The sequence below is a fragment of the Vulpes vulpes genome, chromosome 11 (genome assembly GCF_048418805.1).
Source record: "Vulpes vulpes isolate BD-2025 chromosome 11, VulVul3, whole genome shotgun sequence".
Taxonomy (NCBI): Eukaryota; Metazoa; Chordata; class Mammalia; order Carnivora; family Canidae; genus Vulpes; species Vulpes vulpes.
This window is the reverse complement of record NC_132790.1, coordinates 77,298,144-77,320,087: the sequence shown is the minus strand read 5'-3', so window position 1 is coordinate 77,320,087 and position 21,944 is coordinate 77,298,144. Positions and strand designations below refer to the sequence as shown.

The 21,944-nt window shown below is 40.9% G+C and overlaps 1 long non-coding RNA gene across 1 annotated transcript in view; it reads left to right on the top strand.

Annotated features, from left to right (window-relative positions):
* Positions 1–21,944, top strand: part of LOC140594456 (uncharacterized) — a 209,382-nt gene that overhangs the window by 89,256 nt on the left and 98,182 nt on the right. The window lies entirely within an intron of this gene.

Here is a 21,944-nt window from a genome sequence, read left to right as displayed (position 1 = left end):
TCCAGTTCTGCAGGATACAGGCCTCCCACCAGCCTCTGAGAAGAGATCAGGACAATCAAAGATCCCCCAAAAAATGGAGGAGGGGGGCTAGGCTGGCAGTGCAGTGGGGGAGGGGCAAAAGGAAAAGAAACAATACTTAAAAGGGTGGTGGGCAGCTGTTTGCACGAACAGTCTCACACTTTCCAGAGCAGGGGGTCTTTTTTTTTTTTTTAATATATTTTTTTATTGGAGTTCAATCTGCCAACATATAACATAACACCCAGTGCTCATCCTGCCAAGTGCCCCGCTCAGTGCCTGTCACCCAGTCACCTCAACCCCCGCCCTCCCCTTCCACTACCCCGTGTTCATTTCCCAGAGTTAGGTGTCTCTCATGTTTTGTCACCTTCACTGATATTTTCACTCATTTTCTCTCCTTTCCCCTTTATTCCCTTTCACTATTTTTTATATTCCCCAAATGAATGAGACCATATAATGTTTGTCCTTCTCTGATTGACTTATTTCACTCAGCATAATACCCTCCAGTTCTATCCTCTTAATCTCACCTGATCCGTGCATCCTTTTGGCAATCTAGTGAAGCCTCTGGACCTCCCTGCAGAAGAAAAATTTAAATGCAAAAAAATAGTATAACTATGTTATTAAAGCACAACTATCAAAATATTTAAAAGAGAGTATGTGCTTCTCTGCTAGCATGCAATCAAGATCTAGTAGCAGATCCACTGACTATGATAGTTTCAAAGCAGTGATGAGCATTAGCAATAATTTGTTAGCTACAAGTATGTTGTAGTTGTTAAACGATGTTAAAATAATATAAAACTGTCTTTGATTTTGCTTAGTGACAGTCACAGGTGCTGCTAACGTTCCTATGATGGGTTACCTGCCCCCAGAGTTGAAGGAAATGTGAAATTTCAATTAGAGATTAGTGAAAATAAAATGTTACTTTTTCCTATCGAAAGTACAGACTTTCTGAATCCTGTCCACAGACTTCCTAGGTTAAGAACCACAGTGTCACAAGAAACAGCAAGTGTTGGCTTAGGATACGGAGAAAAAGGAACCCTGGTGCGCCGTTGGTGGGGATGCAAACCCGTGCAGCCACTGTGGAAAACAGCAGGGAATTTCCTTAAAAATATTTAAATGGAACTACCCTGTGATTCAGTAATTCCACTACTGATTATTTACCCAAAGAATGCAAAAACACTAATTGAAAAGATACATGCTTCCCTATGTTTATTGCAGCATTATTTTTTTTTTTTTATTGCAGCATTATTTACAATAGCCAAATTATGGAAGCAGCCCGTGTTCATTGATAGATGAATAGATAAAGAAGAGGTAGTAGATAAATATACAATGGAATATTACCCAGCCATAAAAAGAATGAAATCTTGCCTTTTGCAACAGCATGGATGGATCTAGAGAGTGTAATTCTAAATGAAACACATCAGCCAGAGACAAATACCATATGATCTCACTCATATGTGGAATTTAAGAAACAAAATAAATGAACAATGATAAAAAGAGACAGCCCCCAAACCAGCCTCTTAACTATAGGGAACAAACAGATGATTACCAGAAGGGAAGTGGGTGAGGGAATAGGTGAAATAGGTGAAGGGGATTAAGAGTACACTTACATGATGAGCACTGAATAATGCATACAATTGTTGAATCACTACTATATTGTACACCTAAAACTAATATAACATTGTATGTTAAAATACTGGAATTAAAATAAAAAATAAATAAATAAAAAGGACCTCAATACTGGTGACTCCTGGCTGGCTCAGTCAGTAGCTCAGGTGACTCAGGCGACCCTCAATCTAGAGGTTGTGATTTCGAGCCACACATTGGGTATAGAGATTATAAATAAATAAATGTAACCCCCCAAAAAACCTCAGTATCATAAAATGAGCTTAAAATGATATATTCAAATTATTAATAAATGTTTCCATTGCTTCAAAAGACGTGGCAACAATTTAAAATGATTCTTAGGAAAAAATGATTTTTTTTTGGTACGAAAAAATGATTTTTTAGACACTGACATTAAAAAGATTTTAGCTTCTTTAAATTTAATCATTGAGTTGAGATGCAAAGATTCGTTTATTCTTCCATTTATCTACTAAAGGCTCACTGAGCCCCAATGCCCTATGTTAGGGATGGAAACCATCCAAAGTGATTCTATCAAGTTTAGCGGTTGGCAGACAGCTAGCTGTCCACCAAAGATATGTTCTCTCCATCTGTGGAGTAGAAGTATTGTAGGGAGATTGCTGCCAAGCCAGAGACCATGTTTCTTGTATCTTATGAGGTAGAATTGACATGGTGAGTTCTCATCAATGAAATATGAGTGGAAATAGTGTCCTTTCCAGGTCAAGACTTTTAAGAAGTGAGCATGCCCTCTTCGTTTTCGTTTTCTTTCTTTCTTTCTTTCTTTCTTTCTTTCTTTCTTTCTTTCTTCTTTCTTTCTTTGTCTCCCAGTTGAATACTAAAGAAGTCAATCTGGACTCCAGAATGACTGCAGTACAGGGCACTCCCATCCCCCTTCCACAATTAGCAAGACCCAGGATTAAGTGATAAACTTCTATTGTGCTAAACCATTGAGATGTTGGGATTTGTCTGCTAAGCAGCTAGTGTGGTACTTTGATACAACAGGCCTGGTTTAGGAATGCCTGCAGGGGACTCCCATTTCCCTACTTATCATAGTGTGGCAGGTAGTGCAGACTAGCTCTCTCAACTCCATCCCAACCCCTTTGTAGTAGGCAATCTAAACACTAGGAAACCAGATACTTCCTTACATCTCAGATATATATTTATAGCTCAGATTTCACAGGAGACACAAGTTTTGCCAAGTGGATGTACTTCTGTGGGATTTGGGAAGCAGAAATGAACACAGTGCAGTGGAGGTTGTGCTCCCACTGTATCTGCTCTTTCTTCTGGCAAAGACGACTGTGAAGCTGCAAGCAACAGACAACTTATCCACAGTGGGTTAAACACACAGGGGCCTATTTTTCTCATATAACAAGAAGTTTAGATGTAGGCAATAGCCGCGTGGGTTTATGAGTTCAGCAATGTCAGGATCAGCATTTGTGCAGTTTTTTCAGGCTTTCCCTCATGGTTACAAGGCCATCGTTTCAGCTCCAGTCATCACATCTCTATTCGAAGGAAAACAAAGTAGGAAAGGGGACTAACATCACTATTATTGCCCTCTTCGTATTTAAGGCAAAAGCCTTCCCAGAAGCCCTCACAACAGATTTATTTGCAGGTCTCACTGTCCAAAAATTGGACACCTTGTTTCCTGAACAAAATTAGAGTTCTGGGAGGTGCCTGGGTGGCTCAGTCAGTTAAGCATTCAATTCTTGATTTCAGCTCAGGTCATGATCTCAGGGTCCTGAGATTGAGTCCCCAGTCAGGCTCCACACCCAGCTTAAGATTCTCTCTCTCCTTCTCTCTCTGCCCCTTCCCTTTCTGATCTCTAAAAAAAAAAAAAAAAAAAAAAGAGTTTTGTTGGCAAGAAAGAAGGCCAAATAAGCTACAGGGTACACCAAACCGTAGAATTAGTCATCCTTGCCCTCAAGGAGTTAATGATGGCTTTGCAGAGACACAACATATGCAGGGATATTTGAATAACAATGAGAATTAAAAAAAATATAAGGCAATAAGAACATAAGTGATAGAAGAGATATCTTAGAGGAGACCCAGACTTGAGGGTTCTGATGCAGCCCACCCTCATTTGAGGAGGGCGAGCATGAATGACTTGCATGTCCCAGCTGGACTCCGGGGCAGCCTCTTGCCTGCTGCACTCCATCCTAGGATGTTACCAGAGCAGACAAGTGTTCTGAAAGTTCAGACCAAGCGCCTACTGCAGGGCGGATGGACAGGGAGTGGTGAACTTGACCTGCACTTTTTATCTGGATGGATGAAAAGGTACCACATGGATTGAAGAAAGGGTCCCAAACACAAGTCCAGAAGTTTATTTTGTGAGTAGAGCATTTCCCTGGATGCTGGAACCCGTCATTAGCCCAGGTGTCTTTGACCCAGACAATACCAAGCTCTGAATTTGCGAACACCCTGGACTTACTGGCATTTGGTTTTTGACACCAGATTTACTAACATTAATGATCCTAATCTCATATGAAGTTCCCTGGACTGCTTTTGAAAATGAATTTGGCTTTATGCTAGCAGTGTTCCTGCTAATGAGAATGAGTATTCTCCAGAAATTTTAATTTTAATTTGGTGGCTCTTGTGATATTGGTCCTGGATCATTTGCTGTTCAAGCTCAACTTTAATTTTCTCAATAACATGGTTCACCAAACCATTGGGATGCTGATTGGACCTGAGTAAAAATCTAAAGAAGTGTCTCTACCATATCCTTAGGGCCTTCATTGTGCCGTAGGCTGAATTTCAACAACCAGTATCTGCAACTCTTGCCTGAGGGCCTTCTTTGAAGCTATAGGAGGCCTCTCTGTCTGCCCACACTGTGGGCCAGGAGTATCAGGAGGTCAGTGCTACCCTTCCTTGGGAGTAGCTCTCAGGCAGGATTAATGGGATTTGATGTGTATAAAGACCCTGGCTCCTCCATCCTTCTGAGCAGTGACTCTGAGGCCTGTGTTCTGTTTCCTGGAGTCCCTCTGTGGAATTAGGGTCCAGCTGCCCATGGTGGCTGCCTGCTGCTCAGAGACTTTCGATTGGAGATTCCCCTTTCCTGATTCACTTTCCCATTTCCCACTACACTTGTTGCCCATATACCCATATTCCCATTTTCTCATATACCAAGTGAGGAATGTCAGTGTTATTAATCAATAGACTCTGAAGAAAGAAGAGCCCTGGCAACCCGAGGAGGAACAAGAGGAAGAGACATTGCTATTTCCAAGTTGTAATGAGGGAAAGAAGTTTTCAACCCAGGTTGGTGCCCAGAGAGATTTCACAAGAGGGAAAAGTGCCAAGGAATGATGGGCAACAAGCTACCAACAGTAATAAGAATTATTTGTTCTCATTTATTTTGCACTTAGAATCATCACTGAACTTAATCCTGCCAACAACTCTCTGAGATCACTGTTAGCATCTTCATTTTATGGAGGAGGAAACTAAAATTCAGAGATGTTAAATAGTTGTCCAAGGTCATGGCACAAGGAAATGGTACAGTATGAATTCAAACCAAGTCAGTTTTCTTTCCACGCCTTAACCATTATACTGTACTTCAACCCATTGTTGTGGGTTGAATTGTCCCCCTCTCCTAATTCTTATTTTGAAGTCCTAACTCCCTGTACCTGAGAATGTGAATTTATTTGGAACAGGTTCATTGCAGACATAATTAGTTATGTCATCATGAGTCACACTGGAGTGGGCTCCTCATCCAACATGACGGGTGTCCTTGTACAAAGGGAGAATTTGGACATAGACATGCATGAACACATGGAAAACACCAGGAGAACATGAAAGCAGAGCTCAGGTGATGCATCTACAAGCCAAGTAATCCCAAGGACTGCGAGCAAACCACCAGAAGGTAAGGAAGCACGGGACGGATTCTCCCTCACTGCCCCAGAAGGGACCAACCCTGCTGACACCTTGATTGTGGACTGTGAGACAACAATTTTTTCTGTTATTTAAGACACCCAGTTTATGAGCTAATTGTATCAAAAAGACAGTCTCTCTACAAGAAGAAAAGCATCTGAGCAATCTTCATGTCTTAATCTGGATTCCCTAGAAGCAGACTCCAAGAAGAGGAGACGAGGGATATTAATTTATTTGGGTGGCACAGGGAACAGCATTGCTTATTCCAGTTTATAGCTTGTTACCCATCAGCTCTTTGGCACTTCTCTCTCTTTCAGACCTTCTTCCGGCAGCTCCCTGGGCTGAAACCCTCCTTCCATCATCAACAAAACTTGGAAATAGCAGTGTTTCTTCCCCTTGTTTTTCCTGGGGTTGGCTGGGCTTATTCTTTTACAGAGTCAATTGATAATACTGACATTCCTTGCTTGGTATAGAAGCCCATGTGGGGGAAACCAATGCAGACCCAGATAGGAGATGTGGTCTTTCTTTTTCTTTTCTTTTTTTAATTTATTTTTTATTGGTGTTCAATTTGCCAACATATAGAATAACACCCAGTGCTCATCTCGTCAAGTGCCCACCTCAGTGCCCGTCACCCAGTCACCCGACCCCCCGCCCACCTCCCCTTCCACCACCCCTAGTTCGTTTCCCAGAGTTAGGAGTCTTTCATGTTCTGTCTCCCTTTCTGATATTTCCCACTCATTTTTTCTCCTTTCCCCTTTATTCCCTTTCACTATTTTTTATATTCCCCAAATGAATGAGACCATATAATGTTTGTCCTTCTCCGATTGACTTATTTCACTCAGCATAATACCCTCCAGTTCCATCCACGTCGAAGCAAATGGTGGGTATTGGTCGTTTCTAATGGCTGAGGAATATTAGATGTGGTCTTTCTGATTCAGGAGAACTCACCCCACTCCTTGAACTTCTGAATTCTCTCCAATACATCTTTGCTGGAAAAAAGATGTCTGTTACCAATTTTTGGCACTGATCTTTGGTCACATTTAACTTCAAGAAATTAAACATTTTAATTATTTCTTTAGAACCTTTGACAGACACAAGCGAATGCTTGTTTTTTTCATAGACAGCCCTTTACTTTATGACATACAGTGAAACCTTGTGTTTGAGGAAGACAGAAACTGGCTGTCTAAAGACTTGGATGAGAACAGTGATTAGCAGACTTGGAGGGGCAAAGAGGCAGAAGATCCCTTGAATATTAGAAGTCCAGAAGGAGATCCCTAAGTACTCAGAAAAGCCATAGAGAAAGAGATTAAAGAAAGAAAGAAACGAAACCATTTATTAAATATCTACTATGAATGAGGCAGTAGGCTTGGTTTTTTTAGTCAGATTGCATACCTCTAGGGAGAGCCATTCACATCCTCAGAAGGAGCATGGAGACTCCAGTCCTAGGAATTAATCCCCCTTTTCTTGAATTTCTGTAGACCATCTTCCATTCACTTATGATGACTTACTGCTTCTTGCCTCTACATTCTTAGCTCTTTGGGCCCATTTGTCTCTGCCCTCCAGCTTCTGATGAAGGAGTCTCCCCATTTCCCTCATGACCCATTTTGAACACAGTTCTTTGGCTTGGCTGCTTTCTCCTTCAGCTGGAAGCCTGGCCCATGCCCAAGTATCAGCCCCTCTTTCTGTTCCTACTTCAAATATGAGATGACTGGGACTTCCACCAGGGAGCACAGGTCGACAAAGCTTTACACACATGATTATTTTTCATCCTTGGAAATACCAGACAATGTACCCTAGATGAGAGACAATTGGTCTCCACACTGGAAACATACCCTGGGGTTTGGGGTCTTTAGCAAACATTTTGATGTTCACCTGAACTATGTGGCTCTGAGCAGTGAAGTCATACTGAGTCATGTCCATTTGTTTCCTCTCTGGACACACTTCAGACAGATCCCATGAACTGAAAAAGGAGACTAGTAGGGGTCTGTTAAATTAACATTTGTTAAGGGGGGCAGCCCTGGTGGCGCGCAGTGGTTTAGCGTCACCTACAGCCCGAGGTGTGATCCTGGAGACCCCGGATCGAGTCCCACATTAGGTTCCCTGTGTGGAGCCTGCTTCTCCCTCTAGCTGTGTCTCTGCCTCTCTCTCTCTCTGTGTGTTTCTATGAATACATAAGTAAAATATTAAAAAAAAAACATTTGTTAAAGAAGCACAGGGTCTGGAATCATGAGTTGTGGGTGAACAACAGGCCACAAGAGAAACTGAAATCAGCTTATCACTCACGGGTCCTGGAGGAAGTACACAGCATGCTTCCAGGGGCCACGAGGGAGGTCAAGGCAGGGTGTAGACACAGCAACAGACCCTGGGGCACATGCCTTTACTAGGGTCCATGGGGGGAGTGCTTTGGGGTTCCCAGGCTAAGGCCATATTGATCGATACAAAGCAAAAAGAGCAGAGTTTTGGTAAGCTCCATGGAGGTCCTATCTAAGGGGCACAAAGAAGAAGGCCCTGGGAGGTGAAGGAGACTGTTGATCATAGAGGCTGTTGTGGGAGTCATATCAGGAACTTACATTTGCTCGTGACTCTGTGGGGTATTATCTAGGGCCCATGCTTGCATGGGGGTGGGCATGGGAGGGCTACTATCATTGGAGGCCCATACAGGCTGGCCAAACAACACGGATGCTGAGTTAGCAATACCATGGGGCGGCCTACCTAAGTTCTTGCCAGAGACCAAGTCAGAAAGCCAACAGGGATATTTGTTTACACCAAATAACTTTATTGGATAAACCCCTCAGCTACGCATTCTTCTTCTCAAAGGGGTAGGATCTGGTGGTTTTCCTGTAGCAGAAGTACTGTGGGGAGGGAGATGGTGCACGTGTATTAGCAAACCATTACCACAGCAAAGCTGTGTAACAAACCATCCCAAAGTTGAGTGGTGTCAAACAATCCTTTAGTCTATGCTCACGGTTCTGTGGGTCAGCTACAATCTAGCTGGGTTGGCATTCTGTTCCAGGCTCCCGTCTCGGGTTGGGTTCAGGTCAGTTTCATAGGGAACCAGACCAAAGAGACAGCAACTACATGGAGTATATTTTTCTCATAGTGGATCCAACAGTGCAAGACAGTGGCTTAGTCATGCACACACATTTCAAGACTCTGTGTCACACAGTCTAGCCCAGTCAAGAGTCAGCATGGGCGGCCTCTATGGATCTTTGGCTAGATGTGGATAACTATTATAAGAGAGTGACAAATGCAGATTAATAATTCAACGTATCACATACCCTATGAGAATATTGATGTGTATTTCTTCAAATGGATTTTTGTTCCTCCTTAGGCTTTATCAAGTGACCAAAGTGTCTGTGGCATTGGGAACAAAGGAAATGGGGAAAAGGCACAGGTAGGAAGAGTTAGAACACGGTCCCATCGAATTTTCAGGATACAGTGTCCAGAACTCTGGGTACGTGTGTAGCTGTTATGTGAGTACATTCTTACTACTCAAAAGTTATAAAAGTAAAGAAGTATTACTTCTTGCAGACTTGGATTTGTGGCCTGAGATCTGTTCCTATCTCCCTTAAATTTTTACAAAGTTAGTATCACAACATACATTCTGTTTTATTAGTGAAAAAATTTATTATGAGCATTTTTTCAATGTTCTTAGTCTGACTTTATGGTACATTTTCTCAAATGGATGTGTCCCGATATATTCTGTCTCTTTCTGTGGTACACATACTTTGTTTCCGGTGTTGTATTATTGTAAACAATGCTGTGATCAGTGTCTTCCCTATTATCCTGGGTCTGATGCTTTGGCTGCACTGTCATTATTCCTGCATTCATGTCTTATTTGCACTTTGTCCCAACTGAGCATTCAATGAAATTTATTATTTCCCACTGCAATATATTTATATGGACACACACACATATATAACTATACACATTCACACATATATACACACATACACACACTCATATATATTTTAAAGAAGTGCTCCTCAAATCCTTTCCTCAAACAGACAAAAGACAAAAAAAATGAGTGAGTAGAATAGCTATATTTATGAAACAAAAATCATGATGTTTAGTGAGACAAATAGGACTGCACAAGGGACAAAACTGCTCAGGTATTCTAGTGCAGTCATGAGGTAGAGACACTTAATTATAGAAATCTCAAAGACTCGGGAAGCCTGGGTGGCTCAGCAGTTGAGCACCTGCCTTTAGCCTAGGCCATGATCATGGAGTCCCTGGATCGAGTCCCACATTGGGCTCCGTGCAGGGAGCCTGCTTCTCCCTCTGCCTGTGTCTCTGCCTCTCTCTCTCTCTCTGTCTCTCGTGAATAGATAAATAAAATCTTAAAAAAAAAAAAAAAGAAATATCAAAGACTCAATGCTACCCATCTATAAAGTAGGGATAATAATAAAACCATCTGTACAGGATCACTGGGAGGATTAGATGAATTGAATCAGGTACAGTTCTTAATGCACTGTTTTGCTACCTGTTAATGTTTCATAAGTATTATTATTATTGCCATTGATAAGGGTTCAAAAATAGTAATTTTTCATAGCAGCAAATAGGAAACCTTATGGTAGACTAATCAGCTGATCAGAAGACACTGCTGGCCACCACAGGATTTTCTAGAAAACTAGCTCTTTATTTAAGGATTGAAAAGGCTTATAGAAGTAATAGGGACCTAGAGATAGCAGGGCATTTGGGCCTCAAGATCCCAATGGAACCATGGACTTGAAGCAATTTCTCACCATGGCTTGCCTCTGCTTTTCTCTGCTGTCTTCTTTTCCTTTCTCTCTTGTAATGACCAGTTTTGTCTCCTTCCTAATCTACATAGAGGAACATGGCCATCAACTGGACCGAAGTTTTCCATGTGGCAGATTCAGCATCCTAGAGGGAGACCCATCCCTTTTCCAAAGCCCAAAGTCAAAATTTCCTAAGAGATAAGATTGATTAGCCTAAATTGGGCTGGATGCCTATCCCTTGAACCGATCACTTGTAGCTAGAGGAGCAGGATAATATTGCACTGCTTCCTTGGAAACCATGTGGCTTGATTCTCAGAAAACGGGAAGGCAAAATCCAAGAAGCAGGGACAGTGTCAGACAAAGTATTAGATGTCCAGTGTCGGCTGGTCCTCTCTGCCATCTCTTACAGCCATTGAGAAAGAAGATGGAGCGCCATCCCTGGGCACTCAACCAGGGAAATGGGAATCCATTACTAGCTTGACCGTAACTTTGCTTAGCTTGGAGATGTGACTTCCTCTTACTCTCTCTGTTCCTCTTTACTCGTCCCCGCTCTCCAGCCTGTAGGCAAAGGAAACCTAGCTGAGGGCTCCAAGTAAAAGGTGCCATCACATTTTACAAAGCCCTTAGGACCACCACTTGGAACACGGGTTCTTTGCCATCCTGAGAGCAAGCCCATTGTTGCTTGGTGGAGGTGCCTGAAGAGGCATTGTTAAGCACTAGCTCACAGAGATGATGAGGTGTATTTTAAAACCCAAACTGCTGTCGGGGAACATATGGATTTTGTTATTTCAATATTAGTAGCTTACTCCCTGTGGGTTTTGTCACATGAATTCAGAAGGATGGATTGTTTTCCTGATTGACACTTGAGAAATGCTCCTTGTGCACAGTCACAACTATTTCCAGATCTTGCTGGGTGTGAAGATGGCTGAGCCGCTGGAGACAGTCTCTCCATGTCACTTGACACAGTGTGTGAGGTCAGGCAGGGGTGAGCGCCCTTGTCTGGACACAAAGCGAGGGCATTATTTGCTCTGTGGGGAAGCCCATCACGCTCAGCCTGCTCAGGAGGGAGACTGACACATGTGGGTCGTTCCACAGAGATCTTTCTCCTTCACAGAGCAAAGTGGGCCTGACACTTCCGGAAGAAAATGACACAGAAAGCACTCAGACAAAGGAGGGGCAGACATCACCGATGCTTTCTGGAAAGCCTGTTCTTCATGGACTCATGCCAATCTTTTTTTTTTTTTTTTTTTTTTTACCCACCTTGGCTAATCCATTTCTATTTTTCGCTCCTTCATAAAAGAAAGCACGTCAGCTGTCACGAATTGAATTCCTACTGTGGGCTAGGTCCAGAGGTGTGGTGGAGGTGGTTTGGACAGGTTTAGGAGAGCCAAGTGTCCAATTTCTAGGAATTTTGCAAGATAGTTGTTAAACATAGCCACTATTAAACATTAAGTTATATCAACCTTTAACTAAATAAATTATATTAAAAAAGTAAATAAGTGCTCAAAACTCCTCACTTTCCATTTTGCTACATTTTTTCTGTTATTTATGCCCTTGAGGCTGTGTCTATTGTATCTGTATTCTAGAAATATTGCATGAGAGCTTGCTACTGTGCATCTATTTGCCACGTTGGTGGTTTGAAATTGGCTATGGCAGCCACAGAAATCAGCAAATGCTACAAATCAGGATTTGATGCAGTGTTTTGTTGAGTGATGGATACATGTTAATAACAGATTAAATTTAAAAATGTGCCATGTCTATAGCTATTATATTGCAAATAGTATAAAAACTTGAGAAAATATTCTTCCAACATTTGAAACCGTTACCCGACTCAGCAAAGTTGCTCATGTTACCAACCACTGAGTAAAGTTCTGACATGCATTTTTATCTCACTGTTATCTCACTCATAAGTGTAAACAAAATATTGGAAGGCCTGGGTGCCTCAGTGGTTGAGCATCTGCCTTTGGCTCAGGCCATGATCCCGGGGTCCTGTGATCGAGTCTCGCATCAGGCTCCCCCTGCTTCTCCCTCTGCCTGTGTCTCTGCCAGTCTCTCTGGGTCTCTCATGAATAAATAAATCCTAAAAAAATATATCAACAAATAGTCATGTCACTTGCAACCATAGATTAGTTGTGGATACAATAGTTCAGCAAAAATCAATGAAAACATTTTATGAGAATTAATTAGCAATAATGGAATTTACAATAATGAGTGTATATTTTGTTATTATTGGTCAATTGTGTGCTATACATCTTTCCTATTAACAAATTTACAATTAATTTATATGTATACACATATTTGGGGGGGAGCTGGTTGTAACTATTAGCTATTATTTCCTTTGCTATGAATATGCTTTTCTCTCTTTATCTCACAGCCCAAGACCTGGTACAGAGGCCAACCTAACCCTTCTTTGGGGTACTTAGTTGCAGCCCTTGTTCTCAGTCCATTGGGTTCTGTATATATCCTTCTACTTTTTACAGCAAATACAGCCAAAAGGCAGGGATTTTGAATTATTTCACTCTGAATCTGTAAAGCTGAGCTCAGTGCTTAGTACATAGAAGGCACCCAAAGGGTGTTGGTTGAAAGAAACAGTGAGAGCCTTGGGGCTGAGCTGAGGAAAAAGAGAAAAGGAGGCCACATGTACAGAAAAAGGACAATGGAAGATACAATAGACCGCCTTTTGAATTCAAGTTTCCTCAGGGTTCCTAAACTTCTGTATAAACTGCAGCAAGTTTTGATTGACCAAACCACAACTGAGAAGAACCCTTGATGAAGTGGATTTGTTTAGCCATGATCACGTGTTTAGAGGAATAAGACGAGTCACAAGGTAATCAGCTCACTCCAAGTAATTGATGTGTGTTTTGGATGAATTCAGGCTCTGGGGCTAAATCCTTCCAGACGGTTTCCTTTATAACATTCATTGTACACTCCCTTGAATTGGGAAGGCATGAGATTATCTGTGAATCACATGTAAAAGGAAGTGACAATAAAAGATCAAAAGCCCAGGAGAACTTACTGTCTTCCGAGCCCACATGTCCTGCTGCATATTTGGCTGCAGGTTCCTCTCCCAACTCTTTTGGAAGGAACTTGGATGCCAGTGCTCCTAGTTGAGAGTATTTTCAGTCTTTAAAACTCAGCCATTATTGACAGGCTCCCTGAATTTCCTGTTCAAAGAGTGCATGAGCACTCAGTTCCCCAAAATACACGTCAAGTGAGGATCAGATTTCTCTGGATTGGCCAGCCACTCCTCTAGGACAAGCAGTTGCCAACAAACTTGGAAGGAAACAGTCTTCCTTTCTCCCTTACTACCTCCATCACATTTGTCATACCCCCAGAAAAGATCAGCCGGGACTTGTTCAGCCTCCAGCTATAGTCCAGTACAGAGTCTGTGTGTCAAAGAGAACCAGAAAAACCATTTACATTCCTCTCATTCTCTCCCCCGTGTTTTATGTGCCATCTACTCAACAGAGCCCCCACAGCAAGCAAATGAGAAAGTCAGGGCGTGGATCCTCGGCTCTCTCTTAGAGTATTGTGGTAGACTCCCTCTTTCCTGGCTCCCTGTGAGTCTGTTCTCAATTCAGAGGCCAGAGGGGTTCTGTTGAAAAGGCACATCAGAATATATCATTCCTTTGCTAGGAACTATCCAATGGTCCCCACTTTGATCAGAGGTAAAGCCAAACCCTACAATAGCCAAAAGTTCTATGTGGTTGACGCTTATCCCACCAACTACTAGTCTCTCCTCACCAGCTACAATGATCTTCTTGTTTCTTGAATCACCAGGCATATTCCCACTTCAGGACCTTTGCCCTCATTGTTCCTCCTACCTGCAACTCTCTTCCCCTAGGTACCCACACGGTCATTTCCTCTCCTCCTCCAAGTCTTTGTGCAAAAGTCATCTCCTCACTGAGCTCTACCCCAATGGGTGTGGTACTATTCAGTACTAAAACCTACTCCCCTCCTCCTGTAATACTGTTGCTCCTCACCATGTTCTATTTTTCCAATGGAATTTATCACCTTCTATTATATTATATAATTTACAGATTCATTGTATTTTATTGTCTCTCCTCAGTTGAGGGTAAGCTCCAAGAGGACAGATATTTTTGTCTTTTTTGTCTATTTTGTATGCCAGTGTATCCCAATGCCTAGAAGAGTGCCTGGCACATAGTAGGAGCTCAATAAATACTTGTTGAATGAATAACACTCCATTTTAAAGATGAGAAATCTGAGGCCTACTTGAAGGCACAAATATTGAGGCAACTGGGAATAGAAATCAGTTTCTCCCCTGCCAGAGTCCACACCACCATCTAGACCTGGCTTTTTTTTTTTTTTTTTCACTGATAACTGGATTTAAGGGGGATAAGTTCTGGGAAGCTCTCTGTAAAGCTGAGTGGACAGATGCCCTTGGGACCTGCTGCAATTACTTGTTCATCAAGATCAAGAAAGCTTTGTAAAAGTTCTAAAAAGATTTTTTTTTGGCTAAATTCATTTTATTGAAAAAGTTCTTTTATTTGGATGATTTTATATACATATGTCATACTTGCAGAATAAGCCTCAAGCAAAGATTTTGTTGTTTTCAGTGGTGGTGGAGGTGGGGAGAAGGAGGTGTGGTTGAGGAGGAGGAATATAGAAACATTAGCTTAATCATATGAGCTGCTCTAATAATAAAGTCAGTGTCTCCTTTATGACAGAGAGCCCTGGAAAACCAAATAGAAAATAATTTTCCTTTAAAGAGACAGACTTACTGAATCACTGTCTCTGAATTCTCTCTCCACGGCTCCTCACTCAGACTGCTGACAGTTTCATTTCTACTGTTTCTAGAGGGGTAAGAGTCATCATCAAGATTATGGTTTCTCTTAAGCCCACTTTCACTGAACACTGTAGGAATCTGTTGTAGTTATCTACTGCTGCACAATAAACCCCCCTAAGACTTACTTGGTTAAAACAGCAACCATTTAGTTTGTTCACTATTCTGTGGGTTAGGAATTCAGGCAGGGATGAGATGGGTGTTCCTCCCCTGCAGGAGATGTTGGCTGGGATCATTCATTAGGCTGCATTCAGCATCAAGTTCAACTTCGTGCACATCTCTGGTGGCTTTGTGCTCTTGCAAATGGCCTCTCTTTCTTCAGAGGCTTGGTTCCCTTACAATATGGTGATCTGAAGGTTTAATCTCGGAAGCTGCATAGCAGTTGCATGTCTACAATATAGTATTGGTCAAAACAGGTCATAGAGGTTGCCTCTATTCAAGGGAAGGAGATTCTACTTTAGGAGGAGTGGCAAAGAATTTGTGACCGTATTTAATCTATTACATAACCAAATACAGGCAGTCTCACCTTCAGCTGTGCTTCATATCTCTGCTGTGCTTAATAAAAGAGGTACTTAAGGAACCTCAAATATATAAATACTCAGAATATGTAGTCTCATTGTTTAAGAATGCCCCCATCTTAGTCAACCACTCCCTTTAGGAATTTCTTTGCCTCTAACTCTGTCCCTAAACAGGCATTACTGCCTAGGACTAGTCTGTTTTTGCTCCCCAATCCCAGATTCCCATCATCATGGATCCTTACCTCACAACCAAATCATCTCTTGTCCCATTTTTTTCTGCTCCTTCTGGAAATTTGAAATCCTGGGAGATCTTTCTAAATACTATATTTATTGTGGATCCAAAGAAGGAGAAAATCTAGCTACCACTGATTCTGATTTTTGATATTGAAATTAAGTTCCTCATACAAAACTATTGGATCTTCTCAGTCACAAATTTGGTGAGCTGAGCAGCAATCCACTATAAAATGGAAATGGTACATCTGGACCTAAGCCTAAGCAAGACTAGAGGACATGAGCAAACTTCATGGGCAGGTAGCTAGTTCAGAGCCCCCACTACCCACCATCCTTGCACTTGCATTTGTCCTCCATTTACTTTTATAGCCTCATGAGGGATCCCATAAGACCAGTTGATGGAAGAAGAAAAACCTTAACTTGATGTACATTTCTGTTGGTTCAGTATGTGGATAAAAGCTGAAAATGAAGCTACTGTGTCACAACCACACTCAAGGTTGGCACTGAAAATGGTAAGGGAAAAGCTTGTTGGGTAGAGCTGCAGGTAGTACCCCTGCTATGCACTTTGTGTGGAAATAGAAGTAGTGCAAGATAAGAATATTTATGTACTCATAGGCAATGGTCAAAAGGTTGATGTATTGTCTAGAGGTCTAGAAGGACAATGACTGGAAGATTCGGAACAAAAAATCCTGGGGTAGGGACAAGTGGATAAAGCTCTGGGACTGAGCATCAAGTGTGAAGAGTTTTTTATTATAGGCTCATGTCCACCATAAAGCATCCACCACAGAACCAGAATTGAATATCCAAGTGGACAAAGTACCCAACCAAATCAAAGTTGACATCAGCCAGACTTCATCATTAGCTCTTCCCAGAATTGGCATGATAAATTATCTAATGCGCCCATGAATGGAGTGGCCATGGTACAGAGATAGAAGTTCCACATGGACCTAACTGCATGGACACCCACTAAAAAAAAAACTGATACAGTTATTGCCCACTCTGAGTGTCCAACTTGCCAGCAACAGAGACCAAGCTCTGCCCTTGATACGGCACTTCTCCTCCAGGAGACCAACTGATCACTTGGTGGCTATTTGTTCTCAAAGCAATGGACACCTATCCTGGGTGTGGGTCTGCCTTCATGCCTGCACAATTGTATGCAGTACCGTTATCCGGTGGTATCATTTTTTTGACTCAGAATCATCTATGTGTTTTCTGCACAGTACTGTCCTCTATGCCATCAAGAGCTTTGGTGGTATAGCTTTTCTTAAAATGAATCCGTAAAAAACCTAAAAACCTTTGATGCTGGGTGCTTTTGAAGCTAAATCTTCAAATAGGTAGAGCAAGCCTGCAGTGGTGAAAGCTGTGATGTGCCACCAAGATTCTCCTTCAGCCAGGAAGTTCCTATTCCCCCAGCTGCTGGGAATGTTCCTGGCAGAGAGCACTTTCTTGTCAGTTCTCTTTGCAGATTGCCTTATTTGAAGAGGGTCACTTCGCCCAAGGTATGCCTCCTGAAAGTTGGCCAACACAGGCATATAAGGTCTGGACCCTTGCCCCAACTTGGAACTACTGTAAAGGATTGGCCAGCTTCAGAGCTCCCCATGGGTTGGGCTGAGGCCTTCGTTGTGACTACATTATAGCTCAATTCCTTTCTTTGCCTAATCTGCTTCTTCCATAGGTTTTGATCCCAAAGGGCATTCCCTAATAAAACTTCTGCATGGTTATCTCCATCTCAACATCTACTTCCTGGGGAACCCAACCTTCAACCCCTACTTTTGGGCCCTGTTTTAGGAGTGTTTAATTGACTCCTCCCATCCCTCCATACAACCATTTTATTCCTAAGGGTAATGAATGCTTTCCTATTGCTTTGGGATTTTCTTCCAAGTTGCTGATTCCCATTTATTCTGCAAGTTTTGAAATTGGTATTTTTGATCTTCACACATAAATAGACAATTGCAACTATGTCATGACTACAAACTGGCCAGCTGGGAGCAACTAACTATAAGGGGCCATTGATTATAACTCACATCCCCCTCCCAGAGATGTTAAAATACGAAGAAAATTTGCTTCTTTCAAAGCTCCTTTTCCATTCCTCTGGGTTTCATTTGACTTTAAAAGGCTCAGATGACCTTATAGTTTGGAGGATGTGTGAGACAAGGCCAGTCTTCACTGCACAATCTTGTCCCACTTGGTCTTTGATGGTAGCCTTCTTTCTTGGTGGCCAAAGAACATAGCTAGTCTGTTTCCTTGGCCAGATCTGTGTCCCTCTCGAGGGTCCCAGGAGCCTTGGGCCTCATGTCAGCTCTGGCAGATCTCCTGAGGTCTGTCTGTGACTTCAGTGCCAAAGCCTTTGACTATCTCATGCATGTCCCTGCACTCCTTGCCCTGGTGAACTCCCCTGACAGCCCTCGCAGCTGTCATCAATAGACTACTAGTGGTTAAGTTTTGGGGGAGTCTAGGCCAGCCCTGTCACCATTTTCTACTCCATGGTGGTCATACCATGTTGGCATAGAACACTTGGAGAGGGTCCCTTCTTCTAGGGCTGCAGAGGAGAAATAGGGGTTTCTTCAGATCCTCAAACCCAAATCCTCCCTTCCCTCTTTCAGAGTTTCAACATTGGGAGGGGGCAAGACCACAGCCCCCACTCAAAAACACTCACCCATATCTAACTTTCTTATGCCCTCTCTAATTGTTCTCCTTGTGCACTTATCCCTTTGAGGATAGAAAATTGGGCTTCTATTATTTCTCATGCCTTCTTAAGTCTAGGGTTGATAGTACAAATCTCTATAGTTAGTTAGTCCTCCAAAATTGGTTCTTAATATTTAAACCCTAGTATCTAGAATTCTGAGCAAACTAACTTTCTTTTTCCTCCTTCTACTCTTCCTCCTTGTCTTCCTCATTCTTCTTCTTCTAAAGTCTCAACAAAGCCTGACCCTTACAATAAAAGAAGCACTTCTTCTGTGAGTTAAAAACTCCATTCAGTGATTCAGTTGACTGACTTTAATCAGATTGTATCAAAATATTTTCCCAACCACAGATATATATCACACTTTGTTCCCTGAAGATAATCTATTCTCTGTTTGAAGCTCCTGGAATATTTGTGAAGTGTGATCAGCGATCAGGCCACAAGAAAAAAATTTAACATATTCCAGGGAGAAGAAATCATTCAGGCCACAATCTTGGACTACAATGCAGAGAAATCAAATGCTAATGCCAAAACTTAAAAAAGAAAAAAACCCCACATACTCCTACATAACTTTTGTATCAAAGAGAAATCAAAAGTGCAATTAAAGATTATTTAGAAAACAATGATAGCAAGAACATTACATAAGCGAGAAGGCCAAGGCTGTGCACATTGAACCACTAGGAGCTTTAACAGCTTTTATAATTAAACAAGAAAAAAGAATAAAAATAAACCATTTAATCAGAAGTTAAAAAAAGAGAGCCAAGAAAATATGACTAAGAAAAGTAAGATGGAATTGATAAAGATTAAAAACAGAGATTAGTGGTTAGAAAAGAAAAAATCAGTAAGTTTGCTAGGTACAGTTGACCCTTGAACAACATGGGAATTAGGGGCACCAAACCCAGCACAGTGAAAATCCACATGTAACTGTTGACTCCCCCAAAACTTAACTGCTAATAGTCTATTGTTGATCTGATAACATAGTTGATGAACACGTCTTTTGTGTTATATTTATTATATACTGTATTCTTACAATAAAGTTAGCTAGAACAAAGAAGCTTATAAGGAAGAGAAAATGCATTTACAATACTATACTGTAAAAAAAAAAAAAACTGCTTAGGAGTGGACTTCACAGTTCAAACCTATGCTGTTCAAGGGTCAATTTTTTTTAAAAGATTTTATTTATTTATTCATGATAGACAAAGAGAGAGAGGGAGGTAGAGACACAGGCAGAGGGAGAAGCAGGCTCCATGCCGGGAGCCCGACGTGGGACTTGATCCCCGGACTCCAGGATCGCGCCCTGGGCCAAAGGCAGGCGCTAAACTGCTGAGCAGCCCAGGGATCCCCTCAAGGGTCAATTGTTAATCAAAGACATGTTTCTTTGAAAAAAGAAACATTTTTGTCACAAGAAAAAAAGAGAAACCATTTTTATACCTACTATATTATAGCTATTATATAAACCTACTATATATAGCTGTGATAATATATGTGGCAAATCCCCCCCCCAAAAAAAAAGAAACATTTTTTTTCACAAGAAAAAAAGAGAAACCTTTTGCAAAGCTAATTAAGAAAAAAGAACAGGAAAAAACAAACACCATAGGATAAGGAAAGGGACATAAGCACAGATAAAGGAGAGATTTATAGGTTTTATTATATAGATTATTATGTTGAACTCTGTACTAGAGGTTTTGAAATGTGGGTTAAATGAATGATTTTCTATTAAGAAGAAAATGATCAAAATCTATTCAGGATGAAGAAAACATAAATATATCCATGACAATAACAAAAATCTTAGATATTGTTGGTGGGGGAATAAATTGGAATAACCTTTTAGAATGGTGACTTAGTGGAATCTACTACATTTAGAAATGCATCTAATCTGTGACTCAGCAATCCCTTATAGCTGTGTCCTAAAAAATATTCTTGTATAGGCACAAGAATGTCTACAAGAATGTTTACTGTAGTGGGTTTTTTTTTTTTTATCACATAAAAGAGAAACAACCTAAATATTCATCAGTAAGGGAATGACTAAATCAGTGTTAGTTTCATACTAAGGAATATGAAGCAGCTACTAAAAAAGAATGTGTTACTCTATATGAACTGAAAGAGAAAAATCTTTGACACATTACATAAAAATACACAACAAAACAAGACTTGTAGGCTCAATTATATTATAGAACGATCCCATTAATATTTAAAAATAGAACTATGTATTTATGTATCTATAGATGTGTTTGTAATTTAATATAAAGAGGCTCTTTCTAGAGAAGATATCTTGAGAAATGAGAATGGGGTTAATGGAGATAGTAATGGGGACAAAAGAATAGAACATAGCCTTTTCTTTTTTTTCTTTTTGAATTTAAAATTTTTTTCTTTTTCTTTTTTTAGTGGGGAAGGGTCAGAGAGAGACTCATAAGCAAGCTCTATGCCCAGTGCATAGCCTGATGCTAGGCTTGATCTCATGACCCTGAGATCATGACCTGAGCTGAAATAAAAAATCAGATGCTTAACTGACTGAGCCACTCAGGCGCCCAACTTTTATCTTTTCTGTATAGCTCTGTGTTATTTAACATTTTTACAAGGAGAATATGGTCAAATATTGCTTGAGTAACTAAAGTAATAAAAGAATCCTATACAAATATTTTATAATTCACCTCATTAGTAGCTAAAAGACAAAAAGTACCTTCTACTTATTCCTTTAAGAAATAGTAAATAGGAAAACTTTTTAAACAAATAGGAGCAATAATATCTTTCTTAAACTGATTGTCATCATCATACTTAACAATGAAAGGCTAAAGCATTACTTAGCAAGGTCAAGGGTAAGATTGGGAGGCAAATAACACGATTTGACATCTTCAAAATTGTGGTCAATCCTATTCAATAGGGAAAAAAAAAAAAGAACCCAGTAATCTTAGTTAAAAAGAGAGAAAAAAGAGAATGTCAGTGTTGCTAAGAAGGAATATGAAAGTATTACTATATATAGCTGTGATAATATACGTGGCAAATCCAAGAGGTTAAAGAATATAAAGTAATTTTTAAAAAGTTTTTAAAATTTAATTAATTAATTAATTAATTGAGCAGAAACAGGAGTGGGGGCAGGGGAGGAGAGGAAAGAATCTCAAGCAGACCCCCTGCTGAGTGCTGAGCCTGTTGCGGAGCTCCATTTCACCACCCTCAGATCATGACATAAATCAAAATCAAGTGCTCAACCAACTGAGACACTCAGGTACCTCAAGAATATAAAATAATTTTTATTGTCTAAGTGCTTCCTGCCTGCCAGGTTCTCTGTAAAGTGCTTTATGGGTATTAGCTCATTTAATACTCACAAGAACACTCTGAGACACATTTATTGTTGCTTCCATTTTATGGATAAGGAAATAAAGTTCCAGAAGGTAAAGTAGGTGGTGAGTGGTGGAGCTGGGATTCCAACCTGAATCCGTTTATTTTGGAGCTGTGTGGGATTCTGAGCATTG